This window comes from Neodiprion fabricii, chromosome 3, assembly GCF_021155785.1.
Source record: "Neodiprion fabricii isolate iyNeoFabr1 chromosome 3, iyNeoFabr1.1, whole genome shotgun sequence".
NCBI classification, from domain to species: domain Eukaryota; kingdom Metazoa; phylum Arthropoda; class Insecta; order Hymenoptera; family Diprionidae; genus Neodiprion; species Neodiprion fabricii.
In genome coordinates, this window is record NC_060241.1 from 15,829,601 (window position 1) to 15,849,358 (window position 19,758).

At 38.6% G+C, this 19,758-nt stretch overlaps 1 protein-coding gene across 1 annotated transcript in view; it reads right to left on the reverse strand.

Annotated features, from left to right (window-relative positions):
* Window positions 1–19,758, reverse strand: part of LOC124177255 — a 247,152-nt gene that overhangs the window by 108,576 nt on the left and 118,818 nt on the right. The gene's annotated exons all lie outside the window — the stretch shown is intronic.

Below are 19,758 nucleotides of genomic sequence, written 5' to 3' on the forward strand. Positions count from 1 at the left end.
TTCACAGCGGTTTTTTATACGTTGCAACAGTTATTAAAATGTAAAGAATGTAATGGTGACGTGAGTTTTAGTAAAAATGGGCAACGTGGATTAGGATTCAAGCTTTCAGTAAAGTGTAAGTGTAAAGAGACTTTAATTCCACCTTCTCCTTTTATTGATAAGGCGTTTGAAATCAACCGCCGTCTTGTGTTTGCAATGAGAATGCTTGGAGTTGGAGTACAAGGCATAAATAATTATTGCGGATTCATGGATCTAGGACGGGGTCTTTGTGATAGTACTTATTACAGTATTATAAATAATATAAAAATTGCAGCAGAGGCTGTTGCAAAGATTGTATTTAAAAAGGCGGTGGAAGAAGAAATGCGGCTCAACGAAGAACGAGGAAATTCGGTAAATGAACTGTGGATATCTGGTGATGGGTCATGGGCGAAACGTGGTTTTACTTCTCTTCTTGGTATCTTGTCAGCAATAGGAAAGTACAGCAACAGAATTTTTGACGTTGTTATTGAATATACAGTGTGGAATGAGGAGCATAAAGACCACTGTGATGCTAGCCATGAAGGTAGTTCTGGTAAAATGAAGGTAGACGCAATAATAGAAATATTCAAAAGGTCTGAAGAATTATATGGTGTTAAATATGCTCACTATATTGGTGATGGCGATACCGAAACGTTTAAATCTTTGTTAGATGTACAACCCTACGGTGACGATTTAATTGTTCAGAAAAAAGAATGTGTCGTGCATGTCAAAAAACGTTTATATAAACGTGGACTTGAAGCTAAAAAAAAATATGAACAAACGAAAAAGGCAAAATGAGAATTATTAAAAACAAATGTTAAAGAAGAGAAAACAAAAAGAAAATCATCTGTAGAAAATGACAGTATAAAAACCAAAAAATCAACAAATAAATTGTTGCAAGAGCTTTCAATATTTTATGGCTTAGCAATCCGTAGATACCCAGATTCAGTAGAAGAAATGAAAAGAGAAATATTGGCGGGATATTATCATTAAATTTCAACTGATGAAAAACCGCAACGCTCATATTGTCCGATAGGTCCTGAATCTTGGTGTAAATGGCGTAAAAGTGAAGCTGAAGGTACTTTGGACACCTTTCAACATCCACCAGCTCTAGATGATGATGCTCAAGCAATATTGAAGCCGGTTCACGAGGGCTTAACTGAGGATAACTTATTAGAAAGCTGTCTTGGCAGTAACACTTAAAACAATAATGAAAACTTCAATGCTTGTGTATGGGATCTTGCGCCGAAGCATTTATTTTCTGGAAAAAAAAATCGCATTCAATGAAGGCTTTCAATCTTTATTGAAAATAATGGACGTAATGAGTAGTGTATATATGCCGGTTCTGGGACATAAAATGGCGGCGCTCCCCCCTGGCTCCCCCCTCGTACCACGGCCCACACACACACCCACACAATAGTAAATAAATATGAGAATAAATAAATTAATTAATTACTACAAAATAAAAATGAATTAAATAAAATGAATAAAATAAATGAAATAAATGAAATAAATAAAATGAATAAAATAAATAAAATAAATAAAATAAATAGAATAAATAGAATAAATAAAATAAATAAAATAAACAGAATAAATAGAATAAATAAAATAAATAAAATGAATAGAATTAATAAAATAAATAAAATAAATAAATAGATAGATAAATAGACAGACAGACAGAGAGACAGACAGACAGACAGACAGAGAGACAGACAGACAGACAGACAGAGAGACAGACAGACAGACAGACAGACAGAGAGACAGGGAGACAGAGAGACAGAGAGACAGAGAGACAGACAGACAGACAGACCGACAGACAGAGAGACAGACAGACAGACAGACAGACAGACAGACAGACAGACAGACAGACAGACAGACAGACAGAGAGGGGGAAAGAGAGAGAGAGAGAGAGGGAGAGAGAGAGAGAGAGAGAGATGCGGAATACAGAAAAGTAAAAACTCGTCGAAGTCTTCGGGTTTTCGAATGAGCATCTTTTTTTTCACAGCCACTTTGTCAAACACCTGTGTTTACACAAGGGATTTTTCAAAATGCTGGAGAAGTTTCAAACCGCTACTCGAACTTGTATGAAAGGAGACACGCTTACCCTTCACCGAGCAAAAACCAATCAGCCAATCGTTCATGGGGTATACACCACGTGACGTGTAGGCAAAAATGTTACGCGGAAACAGCATAAGCTGGGAACATTTGCCCAAGAGCTCGCTACACGCTTTTTTGATAACCGATTTTTCCCCATCACATGCCCCCACGCTGATAAGGGTTGGGGTGTGCAGGCTCAGACTTGTTTTGTCATAAAATTTTTTATTCTTTGATGGCTGCGGTGGTCCACCACCGCAGCCCACCACCCAGTCAACACTGCGCGCTGCCCACTACCTGCTTTTTCGTTGACCGATTTTTTCCCGATCACATGACCCGACGGTGGTTAGGGGTGTGCGGGTTTTTGATTTTTGCTTAGCCACATGAACAGCCATATTGATCAATTTCACAACCTCTCCCCACTCGCAATCCTGAATCGGTAAACACACCGGCTTGCAACCCGATGCATGCACATTTTTTACACGGAAACTGTGAATCGTCTGAGGATTACAATAAAATATTCAATTATACGAAATATCTCCACATTCTCTTCCCTTATGCATACAGGTGTAACATGTCATCAATAATAATAATAATAACAATAACAATAACAACGACAACAACAACAGCAATAATTAAATCTCCGTACATGCATAGATAACGATCTGGCAAAAATACCGAGTCAATCAAACGATACCAGACGAGCACAAGATCAAAATCAAGACGTGGAAATGCAAACAATAAACGGTATTACGAATAGCACAAACGTTTTAGTAAATCAAAATACCATTAAAAATTTCTCGGAAGAATCCCCGTACAGAAAGATCACGACACAACATCGAACCAAATTTTACCAACGTTATGTAACCAAGATAAACGACGCTATACTTAAAAAAATTCACAGCTAAACCTGAAAATAACCTATAACTAACTTACAAGTTATTTGGAGAGGAAATGAGTTTTAATTCATAGACACAATCAAATATGATGTATAACGGGTCGATATGTAACCCTTTGTTTTTATTTAAAACATTTAAAAATAGAGGCGTTGGGGGAGATGTTTAGTAATCCGGGTGGTAAACCACCCACAGAAATCTTCTCTAATTCGAGAACCATTTTTTTTTCTTTTCTAACTATGTACTTTTATAACTCGTCAACTCAGTGAAGTTTGAAAAATAAATACAATTTTTCACGCAGCGACGCGATCTCAATTTCTTTGCCTCGGCTTTACGGACACTTTCTGTACGCGGAGATAGTCCTCCCTCCCTCCCTGAGAAGATTTCTGTAAGTACCAAATTTCATCATCTTGCTTATTATAAATGTTTTTATCGTAACATGTTCAAGAGTTTTTGAATCGTTTAAATATTTGTGTTTATATATGCAAAGTAAAAGTATGCAAGTTTTGGGAATTCTTCATTTTGACTTATTGTTCATTGTTCATGATAGTGTTCTGCGGCACATGGTTTTCGCTCTTTTTATTCGAAGTGTTTGCGTAGCACTTTAATTCAAATTTGGTTGTTTATCCTTGTTTACAATATCTGCTGAGGACTCTAGAGTCCCTAGGGTGGGTCAGTATAAAGGATTTTAAGAAATGCCACCAAGGTGGGGCGGAAATTCGAAGCGAAATTGCATATTTTCGAGGGCTAGCTGACGACTGCCGATGGCAGGGTAACGATTTCATAGACTTCTTCGGCATCGGATGGCTGATCGATGGGTGGTGGGGGCAACGCTGCCTCTTCGAGGATTGGGATCACCCGGCGTGGCATTGTGGGCGGTTTACCACCCGAATTACTAAACATCTCCCCCAATGCCTCTATTTTTAAATGTTTTAAAATAAAAACGAAGGGTTACATATCGACCCGTTATACATCATATTTGATTGTGTCTACGAATTAAAACTCATTTCCTCTCCAAATAACTTGTAAGTTAGTTATAGATTATTTTCAGGTTTAGCTGTGAATTTTTTTAAGTATAGCGTCGTTTATCTTGGTTACATAACGTTGGTACAATTTGGTTCGATGTTGTGTCGTGATCTTTTTGTTTGAGGATTCTTCTGAGAAATTTTTAATGGTATTTTGATTTACTAAAACGTTTGTGCTATTCGTAATACCGTTTATTGTTTGCATTTTCACGTCTTAATTTTGATCTTGTGCTCGTCTAGTATCGTTTGATTGACTCGGTATTTTTGCCAGATCGTTATCTATGCATGTACGGAGATTTAATTATTGCTGTTGTTGTTGTCGTTGTTATTGTTATTGTTATTATTATTATTAATGATGATATGTTGCGCCTGTATGCATAAGGGAAGAGAATGTGGAGATATTTCGTATAATTGAATATTTTATTGTAATTCTTGGACGATTCACAGTTTCCGTGTAAAAAATCTGCATGCATCGGGTTGCAAGCCGGTGTGTTTACCGATCCAGGATTGCGAGTGGGGAGAGGTTGTGAAATTGATCAATATGGCTGTTCATGTGGCTAAGCAAAAATCAAAAACCTGCACACCCCCAACCACCGTTGGGTCATGTGATGGGGAAAAATTCGGACAACGAAAAAGCAGGTAGTGGGCAGCGCGCAGTGGTGACTGGGTGGAGGGCTGCAGTGATGAACCACCGCAGCCATCGAAGAATAAAAAATTTGATGACAAAACAAGTCTGAGCCTGCACACCCCAACCCTTATCAGCGTGGGGGCATGTGATGGGGAAAAATCGGTCAACGAAAAGCAGGTGAGCTCTTGAGAAAATTTTCTCCTAGCTTATACTGCCCCCGCGTCACATGTTTGTCTGTATGTCACGTAGTGCATGCTCTACAAATGATTGGCTGGCTGGTTTTTGCTCGGTGGAGGGCGGGTGCGACTCCTTTAGTATAAATTCGAACAGCGGTTTGAAACTTGTCTAGTAATTTTAAAAATCCTTCGTGTGAAAACAAGCGTTTTTGATAAAGTGAGTTGTGAGAAAGGAAGGAAAAAAAAACAAAAAAAAAAAAACAACGGTGTTCATTTGAAAAATCTTAAGACTTCAACGAGTTTATATTTTTTGTGAGTACTTTATAGAATACACATATATATGTTGTAACGTGGCATTTTTACCGCGCGTTCTACACGGCTCCCCGAACCCTAGACGGAACCCAAAATTAGGGAGCCCGCGGATCAGACCGCGGCTCATTTCGAAAAAAAAGCGCCGGGACAACGGTCACGCATCCGAGACTCTGAGAGGGGACCGTAGTCGGTCTAGCGAATACGACTTTTCAGGATTTTTGTTTATTTTTCTTTGGGTGGCGAGTAAATGCGGCCTCAGACAGGGGATCGGCAGCCAATTCGAACGACGTTACCGGATGGCGATCGCGGCGGATCGCGACGGAAGGAGGGCATCGCACGAGGCTACGGAGAGAGCGTCAACGGAGAGCTCTGCCGCGAGGGAACCCAAGGCGGACGAGATTCCCGTTGGTGGCCGGCGAGCCGTACCCCCCCCTCCGTCGCCCAACTGACGACAGGTGCCCTCGCGAAGTAGTCACCACGCCACTGCCAAGCTACGGGGTACCAGAGACTGGCCAGCCAATCAACACCCCGCGACAGCGGGATTCAACGATAGCGATAAGCTAGGCTGTAAGAATTTCGTAACGAGAACCCCAATTAGATCGGGAGAATTTTGACAACGGATAGCGCCTATATGTTCGAGGCATGTTCGAATTGCGGCTCCGATTTGCAGAGCTCGTCACTTGAGTCCTGGCGACGTTTCGCGGTGGTCACGATTGAATAAAGCAGAAGGTAGAAAATTGTGTGTGACATGGCGGAGACCGGTGTCGGAGAATTCCTCGTGTGGATGCGAAGCGGTAAGCGCTTGTAATTCTTTGCGAACATATTTCGAGCACAACTTAGATTGGCGCACTGGTAAACGGTCGGCCCACTTGATTGTTGAGTTAGTGTAGCGCTCGAAATTTGTTTGCCGATCTCCTTGATGATGACCGTAGCCTGAGTTTCGCGATAACGCGTAGAGTCAAGTTGATCCCTGTAAAATCTCGCGTAGAGTCACGGTTTCGAGTGGGGGACAATTTCGGTTCGAAATGGAGTGTGGCCAAATTCCGCTGCACGGGGTCTCGTCGAATCGGCGTATGTAAAAATGTCACCTCTCGTATGGGTCGCGTATCACTGTGCGTGGATGCTCGGTTTAGCGGGACGGGTTGCGAACTTTTTGGAAATAGTGACTACGACTGGAGCTCGGATGCGTCATAGTACGCTACACACCAGCACGAAAAGAAAAGCTTCCTAGATTTATTAATTTGGTCGCGGTTAGCGCATCGAGTCACGTCCTTTTGGTTTAGTTTATGAATTACTGTGTATCAGTAAGGTGGCGACTAGCGCACGTAGAAGTAAGATATCACCTAGATTTAATAACGATCGTGATTAGCGCGTCGATTATGATCTCGATTACGTTTTTGTGTAGCGGTTTATGGTTAAGTGACGATTAGCGTCGTAGTTAGTAGAGGGCGATCGCGGGCAGCGCATCGAGCCAAAATTTTGTTTTTGGTTTTTGTGAGTTAGGGTATTATTAAGACAGCGACTAGCGCGCGTAGGCCGTAGAGGTTTTCTAGATCTATTAATTTTTTTATTATTTTGTTTGTTCTTTCCTTTTTTTTGGGTTAAATCTGAGCCTTTGTATTTGGAATGGCAAAGAACGACTTTCGCAGTATTATTATTATTTTTATTTTTTCTTGTACTATCGCTGGCTAGAAATATATTATTGGAATTTTATAGTGGTTTGGCCAAACCACGTGTTGGCGTACGTGTGTTGTATCTCTCTCTACCCAAAAATTACCCCTCCCCTCTCCGCGGTACTGAGCTATCGAGTATATGGTCGCGGTATTTCGCATTACCGATTTCGAGGCGTGTTAATCACGCCAGGCGTCCAACAAATTTCGCGATATTGTTTTAGGTCCAGGGTACATCGTGGACGCCGATTTATTGTGCGCGCGGTAAGTTCTCGGTCATTTTCTCCGAGTGACCGAAGAGCGGGAAAAATCCACGGCACAATGTATATGGTGCTACGCTAATCCTCTTACGATACTGTGAACGTTGATTTGAATTTCGTAATGATTTTCGCATTTGATTAGTATGTTAACAAAGTTTTTCGATTTGTTTCAACTTTCCTGTATTCCCTATCGTCATATCCATAAAAATTCTGGAAAAATTTTAGAATCGTATCAAAAATAAAAAAAAATGAACGGATGGAAAAGAGGACCGTCAGACTCCCCACCCAATTCACCACCACGTTCGCCGACGTATAAGCGGGTGAGCAGAGAGGTGGCTTACGATGAGGAGGAGGATGATGATGAAATGATCGTTAGTGATGCCGATACGTTGATCATCGGTACCGAGCCATGGAATGACAACAGTGCTGGTGATGATGATCGCGAGTTTGAGTAAAACTTGGCTGGCGAGCATCATCATCATTCAGAATCATCACCATCACCAACTGATGTGGAGGATGAGGAGGATGAGGAGGAGGATGAGGGGGAGGCGGAGGTGGAGGGTGTTTGGAATGGCGGTCATGGTGATGAAATGCGTATCGGATTTGCTTTACTACTGGATAATATTGAACAAATCCGTCAAATGATTGGAGACATTGACAGGGCTGACGATGATGGTTATTATTCGGACGAGGATTGGTGTGTAGCACTACATTAAAATAAAATTCTAGTACCTTCCACACCTTCTCCGTATCACTCATTTTGAATAGGTGGAAACTTTTTTGGGTTGGAGATTTATCATGTATATAAATGGTGAGTGCAGCAGCATCAACTTTTCTATTTCGGTTTGCTCTTTTTACAGATTTTTCATCACGAATCAATTTTGAAAAATCGTTGATTGGGGTGAGGATGAAAAGGTTCAGGAAGAGATAATTATAGGCTTTTCCGAAGCAACACGCGAGTTCTCGTTGGAGGAGCTTCGGAAACTCGTGGAGGACGCGCGAGCTGCTCGAGTGAGGCTAAACAGCCAACATTATATAAATTACGGGGATATATGTATAGAAATAATTATTGAAAAATGGGCGAATGAAACTATCGTAATAATTATAGATGTCGAAAATACCAATGATGATGATGATGATGATGATGATGATGATGATGATAATGTTAACGAACAGGATAACGATAATGTTTTTATGGATTATTTTGAGGAATAAACCACGATAAATTCACAATTATTGATTATATATTTTTCACAAGTAAAAATTCATAACATTTACATTTTGTATGACAAGAATGGGTGAAAGTTATAAAGATATATATTTGTAATGTATCCTATTTCTAGATTATAATTTTATCGAATAGTAAATTTTTTTAATTCTATGTATAAGCTATGATATAATTGAGATTAATTCTATTGAATATTCTACATGTAAACCCGAATATAATTGTATATATTGTAATAAATTCTATTGCTATTTTGGCAAATATTGTCCATATTATCTATACACACGATTGCAACCTAGACAGTCTTTAATTAGAGGATTCGGTCCATCCACTATATCGCCATCGGGTCCTGGTGTGTAATGTATGCTACATCCGCGGAAACTTGCGATGACGTAGTCATTTTCATATTCTCTGGTAGTTTATCCCACGCATCATTGATGGAGTTTGATGCGAACGTGTAGATGAATTCTTTTGGTAAAAAAGCTATATCCTCGGACATCATTGCCCTTAAACCGTCTAATTCTTTGTACAGACGGAAGGATTTCTCGAGGGAGCTGGTACACTCCTTCGAATACCAACTTCTTAGTTGCTGCACATTTTCAAAGGCGCAGTTGTATGCCGAGATGTATTCAGAGTTGTCATCATACCAAATTGAGCCTGGCGCTGCTGCTTGCTGGAGGTTATTCGCTGGAGAGTATCCATGGTTCAAGTCATGCCACGGTGCGGCTTCCATATACCTCAATTTTTCCAGTGCAGGGGGTATGATATGCAAATCTTCCATATTAATAACCCTCGTTGTACCATCGACGATCTCCGTCAGCCATGCTTTCTTCTCCGCCCCTTTGACGTATACGTAACACGCATTTCCAACCATTTTTCTCACAATCTTCGTCACATCCTCGTGAGATTTGTCGCCCGCATTCCATGATATTCCGTGGTGATTGTGTGTCAACCATACATTGGACTACATTCAAGTGGTAAGCTTGCCAAATCATAGGTCGGCTTGAAAATGATGTAATCCAGACCCGACCCGTTTACGTTGATGACTGCGACTTCCTTGGGTACAAACTTCATGTTATGACCAATAAAACATTGCACGTCTAGGATCATCGCCATGTTGAGATCCCCTCGCGGATGAATTTTGTGGAAGTAGAGGGGGATCGCATAGTTCATTTATGGCACATAACTGCATTAAAATTCAAACTTGTTGATATTCCCCACCAAGGTATTTCATATGCAGACGATTTTCCCTGGCCATGTTACACATTTCAGTCAGCTGACTGGAATCTTCTTGTAGAACTCTTTCGATTCTCGGTGGTAAGAAGACGTTGTATTCTCCATCGATCGTCGCCAGAACACGCACCCAGAATTCTGTTTTGACCAGTCGTAACCCGATGATATCATACACTCCCCCAATTTCGAGTTCCGACATCTTCTTGGTTGGCAGATTCTCCAGGCGGCTGACGTGGTTAACTTTTGCTAGATCCACCGCGTTTCGAGGTTATTTCACAAGCGAGAACAGTTCACAATGAGAATACGATGAGAACAGAGTGACGATAACGATAGGCGTACGGTTTATATACCACCCACCCCCACTACAATTTTCCATTGGACAAGTCTCGACACGCATTTTGTGCGAAGAATTTTTATGGGACCACCCCCATTGCCCCAGATTGATTTAAGCGCATCACCACCAGCAAAGTTCATTGTCGGTACCATCTCAAAGAGCAATTTCCTGGAATTTTTTCAATAGATCTAGCGGGTTTTTACCCTATTCGATTTATGCGCGGCTTTCCGGCGCCAAACAAGTCTCGACAGGAATTATTTTGTATGTATGTGTGTGTGTGTGTCAAATCCTATGAAAATAGCCATCTTGCGGCAAACCGCGAAAAAGATCAACGGGGGGGGGGGGGGGGGGGTAGGCGGGAGCTAGGGGGAACTAGGGGGAGCGTCGCCATTGTGTGGTCCAGAACTCTCGTATCTTTACTACTGTAATGGGTATTAAAATCGGTCCATATGCTGAGCAACTTGCCCAAGACCGTGATGCACAACGAATTTATAAAGCTGATCGTCAGAGCACGAGTGACTCTAAAGAGGCCAGAACAGCTCGTAAAAAAGCTAAAACTGAAGAAATACAAGAGTATGAGAAGACTGAAGGGATATTGTATGGTACTGGAATTGCAGATTAATGTAAGTACCCGTTTGATTCTAATTTTTTGGAGAAAATACTTATTTGAAATTTTAAACGCGTTTATCTCGAAACTACTTCTTTCTGTCTTATGTTGATCAATTAAAAAAAACTACTCGACCGATTCATCTCAAATTGAAATATGTTATTAAGTACACTGGCAGCTATCGCTGGGACTAAATCGAAGATTTTACATCAAATATTTATAATTTTTTTATAAACAAAACATTGTTAAAATCAGGCTGTTTTCCGACTTCTAATTTTGACAATACGCCATTTTGCCATTTTTCTTTTTTTTTTCATTTTAGTTACTGCGATAGATATACTCATAATAATTAAGTGTCATTTTTAATTTTTTGTTTTCAGATAAGTGGAAGAACCAAATCGATTAACAGCAGCAGGGTCAACTTTTTGCGAAGGGACGACTTCAGCGCCATTTTTAAAATAATAATAAAAAAAATTGTTTTTTTTTTTTATTTCCAATTTTGTAAAATTTATAAGTCATAAAACATACCTACAAAATTTAAATAACATTGTTCAATTCTAGCATAAAAAAAATAAATTTTGAAAAACAGTCAAATTTTCTCCCGCTAGACCGCAAGGTCCCCTTGGTGCGACTTTCAATTATAAGTATGACTCGAAAGCTAAAGATCAAAGTAAACAGTTGAGCTCAAGAAAGTTTCAGCTTCGAGTGAATTTTGAAATAATAACTTCTCTACTAAATCCGGGCCCGTGATGAAAATGAATCATTTTTCTCCCTCTAACGTAGGATTCTTTTTCGAAACTTATGATTAGAGCCGGAAAAATGTATGGTGAGGTATCGAGAAATCTAAGAAATCAGTGATTTTTTGTTTTTTTTACTAACTTTCCGGAACCTGCCATATTCTTTCACTTATTGTAACCTTATGGATTCACTCAAAACTAAAATATTTGTGTGCTCAGCATTTCTAGTATGATAATAATTAGTTTTCAAGTTATACTCAATTGAAACTCAGATATTATCGTATGTCTCATGTATCATTACGACCGCTAACCTCTAAATGTATGCAAATACAAATCTACGGGAAATCACAATACTCTAATTAACCAATTAAAACATATCACAAAGTTTGATCTAGTTTTAAGAGGGTCAGAATTTCAATCTGACTGATTACATCTGGCAAAGGCTAATGTATATCTATAATTTAGACCCTGTGTTTTTGTAACATCTGCAAGAAAAGTTTGACTTCGTGCACCCTCTTCGGTGCGAAGAGAGTACGCGAGGCGGCCGATTTCCCAACAATTACCGTAACTCATGTATATTACGATACAGTGTGGCGAACAATGCTGGAGTAAATGGTGCCATCGGACGTGAAGAGTCGTTCTTCATAAGTCTATGGTCCGCAGTATGATCCGCTGTGTTGCAGCCAGGAAGTAATGTTAGGGAGAAGTCATAACTACGTATTCTTTCTGACGGCAACGATGAGACGCATTCTGATCGGAAGTTTGTAGTACCAATAGCGCCGTTCGCAGCGCTGGTGTCGTGTGTTGCATCGGAAATTTGAGCGAGCTACACACGCGCACAGTTCTTAATTAAAAAATTAGTACATGCGGTTTTATATTCGGATGTTGGATAGGATACGTTTCAGAACGGTTTGAAAACAATATTCACGGCAGAAAACAAGACTCCACAAACTTACCTTTCATGTAAATGGATCATCTTCCATTTGCTGGCAAAGCATTTTTGATCAAATCTTTCGTGATATATTACCACGTTGCTGTCAGGTTAAGTTAAATATTGATGTGCTTAAGCTTATTTACTTTTGATTCGATTGCAGTTTGGCACGTTGTACAACAATTGACCCCTAACTTTCAGTAACACATATTTGAGCGAAAATACTAAAGTATTGACTCACTATATCTTTGCCTTTCAAACATAAGTACACGTAAAACCTGCAAAATTGATGAAAATTCTTTTTACTTAGGATTGCGAAGGGGTTAATTACCAAAAGATAGTAACATTTAATATTACATAATAAATTCGCAGTTTTCGATAACAAATCGTTAAGATGGCGTCGGTAGGGGTTTAACTGTTATTCGTATTGCCCGCTATCAGGCGCAGAGCAACAGACGACATCAGCGCTGCGATCGGCGCTATTGGAACAACAAATTTCCGACCAGAATGTGGTCCACTTTCCTAACGCGGAGTTATGTCTCCTCCCTAATATTACCTTCTGGTTGTAGCAACGCGTCTATGTTCAGGTTAGATTGTCACGTTTTCAATTTTCTCGAGTTGGACTTCCCATTACAGGTGGTACAAAAAAAAAAAAAAATAATATATGATACGCTTGCGTGTATGTAGCCCTCGCACTCGGGTTTTTGTCACTCCTGCTTCACTCGGCTGTCAAACTACATTCGAGCAAGTATCACGTACTTTGCGCACTTGTATCGTAGCTTACCATAAATAAACGCAACAGTCGAGTTATTGAATACGGGTTCTACGACTGCCGAGAATGCGATTTTTTCGATTCGGTATTTGTCAGGGCGTCGTGTTCTTTGAAGTAGCCCAACGTGCTAATGCTTCGGTGTTCAAACGGAAAGGGTTCTTTGTTAAATCAACGAGGTTACCCCAACACTTTTCAAACGACCAAAAACAGGCCAAATATTTGCTCTAAGAAGAGACAATTGGGTGTCCCGTATTTCGCTTTCGTGTGAAATTGTCGAGTAAAGAGAAAGAGGAAGATTTGAATTTCGGATTCTTGCCCGTGTCTGCTAAAGTCACTCGTCTGAACTGCCGCACCCTATTTGCGTTACGGCATAATAATTGGAACTGTTGACCTATGTTTGAAATTTAAATCTCGAAATGTCAATTTTATCACAGGAGCAGAGAGAAAATTAATTGTCCTATTCGGTAAGTTTATAAAATATCTACGAGAGGCACCAAAAAAGTCGAAAATTAAATCACATTCAGAGAAAAAATATATTCGTTGGAGCAGGATGTTTTTTTCGTATTCTTCTTTTTGATTTTCAAAAATATGTTCACTATAATCAAATACTTGTTTTATATCACAAAATGCGAGGAACAAGATTTTTTCATATCACAAAAGTACCTTTTTTTTACTAAATCGATCTGTTCTAGGATACAATTATTGGTTGAATTACATACCGGAAGGATTCCGTGAAGGTGAACGATGCGGATGGTCTTTGTCAGCAGTTAAAAACTCGAAATTACATCTTACACGTAGTGAAATCCTACGATTTAACGGTGCCTGGCTGTTGGTGAAATGTCGGTCGCATCGTTTACCATCGCAGAATCGTATTGTTGAAACAAACGACCGTTTCATTTATTTCAATATTATTTTGGATTGAAATAAAATTTTACAAGCCGTGAAGTGTTGCAAAAATTGGTAGAGATTGAAATTTTTTTTTAAATCCGAATAAAATTTTCTTTGTATGACTTTATTCGACAGCCCGGCAGCAATATCATCTCTGTGGGATATCGTCCGCAGCTTTCAAACAGCTTGTTGATTTGTATAATGTCGCAACACATTTCACTCACAGCTTGCTAGACTTTAGGTCGGCAGTCGAGCCATCCGAGAGCTGAAAGTTTAAAAACTCGCCCATTTGGCAGCGGAACATGCAGGCGTGGGAGGCGCGCATTGGCACGGATTCGGTGATGAAACTTTAAACACCTTCCGTACACCAGCCGCGTTTCGACTACTAGCAAAAATCATCACCCCCTAACTGAGGTTCGCACTCGACTGAAATTTTAACGAGCTGACTTATCTTCCCCCCTAATGGGAGTTCTGGGCACACCATCATGGAATTTTAAACAGAGCGGTAGTTGCAATATCCGTTAATTAGACATTCAAATTTGTTTTTTTTTTGTTGCTGTTCTACCAAACTGTGAAATTTTTTATTTCTTATGGTAGAAATTTTTGTAGAATGAGTATCGTTACAATATCGGTTCGAGTATTGTTCGAATATCAAAAAAAAAAAAAAAAAAACGTGATACAAGTGACAGCACAGTCAGAAAGAATAGTAACGCATATTAGATTTTCTAGTTACAGGTACAAAAGTTATTCTTATTTCGTGTCAAGAACTACATTTTACGGTTACTGTAAGCAGTGAAATTATTTAAAAGGACCGAATAGTAAACAAAATTGGAAATGTACCTCAGTGCGAGTGAAGTGATAGCGTTCACTTAATTAATACCTAACTTTGACAAATGCAGTTATTTTTTTCTCAGTACGGTACGCATAAGTTGATACTGTCATGATACATATGAGGCATTCCACCCTAAACCAACCTGCGTCTGAACCTCAACATCGGCGATTCTTTTTGTTTTGCTCTCAAAAATACGAAAACACAATTTTCGAAAGGATAGCTCGAATAGAACGAATAAAATACGACAATTTTGCGACCTAGATGGAAGTGTGCGAGCTTTTGGTTTAGAAGTTACATGCGAAACAAGTAATTGTAAAGTGAGAATAAACGAATAAAATATAAATTTGTATTTTTTCAATTCATATTACATCGATTTTTCCTACTTTTTAACTATGTTACGGAATAGACGGGGGTTGATTCGAGTAGCGATTGTCGAACCACTTCTATACCAACCCAAGATGTTGTTTGGGTAAATTCGGGTCCGGTCTCGTCACTGGCCTGGATCCGGGGATGATGGAAGGAATGATAAATGCGATGAAGAAGGTTTACTTGAATTCGTAGACGATTTATTATAGTGGTGAAGAATGTAAATGTGCAAACGTGTTAACGAAGTGAATTTTGGAATAGATGGAATTGGATTTAAAATTAGAAGCCGAGTGGATGAACGTAGGAATACGAATTCTGTACTTGATGGAGGATGGAATAGAAGAGCGAATGCACGAAAGGTGTGGGAATTGAGAATAGTGGGGAATAGAATTAGCAGAGTAAGGGCGATGTGGCTGGATAGAACGAGGACGACAGGATGGAGACTAAGGTGACTATGTGGAAAGCGGAAGAATTAGCAAGTAGCGAAAAGATGGAGAAGACGTTTGCCGGAAGGCCGGACGTAACAATTACTTGATTCACTTGTAGCTTCTCAATCAATAGCTTGCCCAATTCTACCTTGGCCTCATAATGTTCGTTTTTTATCAAAGAATCCATGAAAAAAATTTGAAGTCAATCGATATGGGCTATTCATTCGAAAATTGGGTTTCACTCTACACCATATGTATAAATAAAAGAAGAAGGTCGATGGTGAGGGTTGGACGTAGGTTGGTTTTGGGTAAAATGCCTCGTATACTATTGCGAAACATTTGAATTTCCGGAATATGTTAGAAGCGTCTACACAGATGGGATACATTCCGTTTATTCGAAATACTCCAACTGGGTTCTCTGACGGACTCTGGCATCCGGTATACGTCTAATTATTGGACGATGTTGGCATGTCACAAGGTACGTTCTCGTGACAAGGGTCGTAAGATCTTTGTTCAATTCAAGAACGGTCAGTTTAATTTTTGGAGCAGCCCGCAAAACTGATAATAGCAATTTGTAAGCATGATTAACGCTCTAAAGAGAATGGTTGAAATTTGGGTATTTCGAGTGAGACAAAAATTTTCTATCTCCTACAATCTTCAGTTCGTAACAGTAATGTTACAGTTTCATATTAGGAACTATCGTTATTGCGTAATTTCAAATCAATCGTTAAAAAAAAATTCATTAAATCGCAATGAAATTTATCAGCCGTTGAGCAGAATCGGTTAAGGTATTCGTGAATGATTTATAAAAATTTGTAACTCTTGTGTTTAAAATTAACGTAAAAACGAATGAGCTGATTTAAATGAAATTTCGTCTATTCCAAGCTTGTCTTCAATTTCCTTAGAACTAATTGAAGTTTGAGAAAAATCAACTAAACGATCTCTGAGTTTCTTTCAAAACAAAAATCCGTATGCCAAAATATCTTGTATTTTCGCAAATAAAAAAATAACGGGATGTTCCAGGACTGAGAATTTTCCCTGCTCGTTTGGGATGAAATGATTGTACACACCTCTTTATTCGCCTATTAAATTTTTCAACAACTAGTCTCGAAATAATCATTCTAAACAATTTTTTAACTTCTCGATGAAATTGACGATGGTTTTGTCAGTAATAAAGTGGATTTGAAATTTATTAATTCTTGTAAAACGTTGCAAAATATTTTCTAATCGAAAGGCGGTAATTATCACTGGTGCTGGCAATATTGTTCTCCGCTGCTTCAGCGGGGTGACTGGGAAATACGTCGGATCAGTAAAAGTGGAGGGTGAGTAGTCGTGCGTAAATCGAGTGCTACAAAAGTCACGTTCTCGTGCTCGGTCAGACGCAGTAATAAGCAAGCGGCACTGGGATTAATGAAAAAAACAAACGACTAAAAAAAAAAAAAGGAATGTGCGAAGAACGGTAAAGGATAAAAATTCACGAGGCTGCAAACTCTCCTATACTGCGAAAGGGACGCTCTATGTATAATATAATAAGCTTTTTTTCAGCCAGAAAATTGCGGAAGCACCTCTCGCCCGCGCCAGTTGTCTGATGGCGACGATTTATATGAGATCGTGAAAGCTGAGCTTTCAGTACCTTTTACTACGTGCGCATTTCCTACAGATTTGACGCACGAAATTTATTCATCGGTTCACATTGAAAGAACCATTACACGGTATATCCTTATTATTACAGGCACGAGTGATCTGGCGGAGCGTTATCATAAAATTTGAAATCCTGAAATTATCGTCTTGTTTTTCAACTTTCAAAGTTTTCAAAACTTTTACTAGACGATGTGGTATATTTAGCTATACTTGAACAATTTTTTCGCGAAGGTAAAGTTAATACATATACTTGTTACCGATATGATACATAATTCTAGAGAAATTGCAAATTCGAATATTTTTGGGTGAATTGAAAAATTAACGAAGGCTTCTTGCGACGAAATCTGCAACTTAGATACATAATTCGTTGATTATAAAACAATAAGGTAATGCCAAGGTCTTGTATAGTTAAAAAGGATGTAGTAAAATTATAAAAATGTATGGACGCAATTATGTCAAAAAACTATTGAATTGAAAACATGATAAAATAAAGAGTTGAAAAATGTTACTTGAGCTAAATTAGTTACATACATCCAACTGAAAAACTCCTTTTGAAAAAAATTTATTCTCTACTGTTGTTATATGATAAACTTAGCCTGTCATTCTATTCATGATTGTAGTCGTTTATCTGCTTCATTTTCACGGGCATGATTGTTTCTCTGATATGACTCGTTGACTTGGTTTAATTTAAAATTCACTCATATATGCTAATGTAAGTATTAGGTAATGTAATCGTTAGCTTTCTGTTACTTCTTTGAGTTTTTATTATTGTTGGATAAACCGTGTAGTAAATAAAGTATTACTACAGTTCTGAGTAGGGTCCCCCACAAAGGGCTGAAACGTAAAAATGAGACCTGTTCTTGTATTAGACCTACGGCACCGAAAAAACACTCGCAAGAAAAAATTAAGATAAAAAATTGTTACGACTTATTGTACGCAGCCCTGAAATATGACATTTCATCAACTAAACGCTCTTATATACAGGGTGGTGAGGCTGAATATTAGACATAGTAATATTTGAAAGGCAAATATCGATATTTAACTCCTTAGACACATTTATAAACGATACACAGGCTGACTTCAGTCCGTTTGATTGCTCTCTTAAAATCTGATCGAGAGCTGGGCTCGATTCAGAGGAGAGCTCCCTTATTGTATACTCGAAGAATTCGAGCGAGAGCGTCCGCTGATGACGATCGATAACAGAATTTAGACGAATACTGAGAACCACAACGCGGCTCAGAGGGAGAGAGCGAAATATCGCGGTCTGTATGACAGAGAATAATATAAATTGAAAATACCACGGTGCTAGTAAGTATTGGAAGATAAGAAGAAATAAACGTATTCCGCAATAAACAGCAACGTTCCGACTGTTTTAAACAGACAATTTAAGTAGTGTATCAATTTATGGATAGTATATAAACTGCTATTTATCAAAATCAGACAAATTATATATGGATTTTGTAGTGAAAAAATGATAAAATAACGTGATTTCTCTGACCTTGCTAATAAAACAAAGTATGTAAGATTGTTATTTAGTGTTTCGAAATTTTTCCCGATTCACAAGGACTTTTTCTATTAGCCTCAAAAGGGGGGGTTTGGTTTTGCACTTTCGAAAAATTGAATTTTTTTTGTCTTAACTTATTGTTAAACATTTCAAGAATATATTCCCAAAATTTTAAGTCGACCTGAGCAGAACTCTTGAAGTTATCGTCTAGTTAGTCTTCTGCCCTTTAACACTATATAATAGCTCTGACAGCAGATATAGCTTATTCACTTCTATCGTTCTGGTCCATTATCCTGTTTCGAGAATATTTTATTTAGTAAAGACAGGTAAGTAAAGCCATAAAGACATATTTTATATTTGTATGTATATACTATACACTGTACAATATTTTAAAACGAGAGACGAGCGTCAGTTTGTCGTTGTACGTTCGATCGGGCGCTTGTGATTTTTTCTCAAAACTACTTTTTCAAAGTCCGTGTTCACTGCCATTTAAAAACTGCTTGACCGATTGATTTCAAACTTGGTACACATTTTCTACATATAAAATACCTCCCCCCAACGTTTAGTTAAAATTTTTTTTTCTGCATCAAGGGGGTTTCCCACCCACAAAATGGCGGAATTTTTTGTGGAAAATATCAGTTTACACTTTAGATGGCCACCATAAATTTTGAAATGAAAAAAAAATAATCAAAGACCGTTGGGGAAAGGATTTGATGATACTTTGACTAAATTCTAATGTTTTTGATATCAGATAATTTCCGACCGAGATATAGTGATCACCGCAAATTGTGTTTTGCAAACTCCTCACCGGCTTATTTTTCAATATTTCCGCATGAAAAAATTACAGAATATTGTTAAAAGTATCCTTAATAATGTACAAAAGGTTTGACTAAATTTGCTGAATCCATACTTTTAAAAAAAATTCACAAATAAAGTGTTTTTTTTACGCTGAAACTCTTATCCCCCCCCTTAACATAACCAGCTCCGTGATCTTTTTCAGCCTTAGTTTTTTCGTACTTTTATTTCTGGAAATTTCTGACCTGACGGTACATCCCATACATATTTAGGGAATCTATTGACGATTTAGTTATCAAGTCTAGTGATAGTGTAATTCATCGTATTATCTTGCAGTATCGATGAAACTATAAAGCTAGGTACTTCGCGGCTCGATGTGCTTGGAC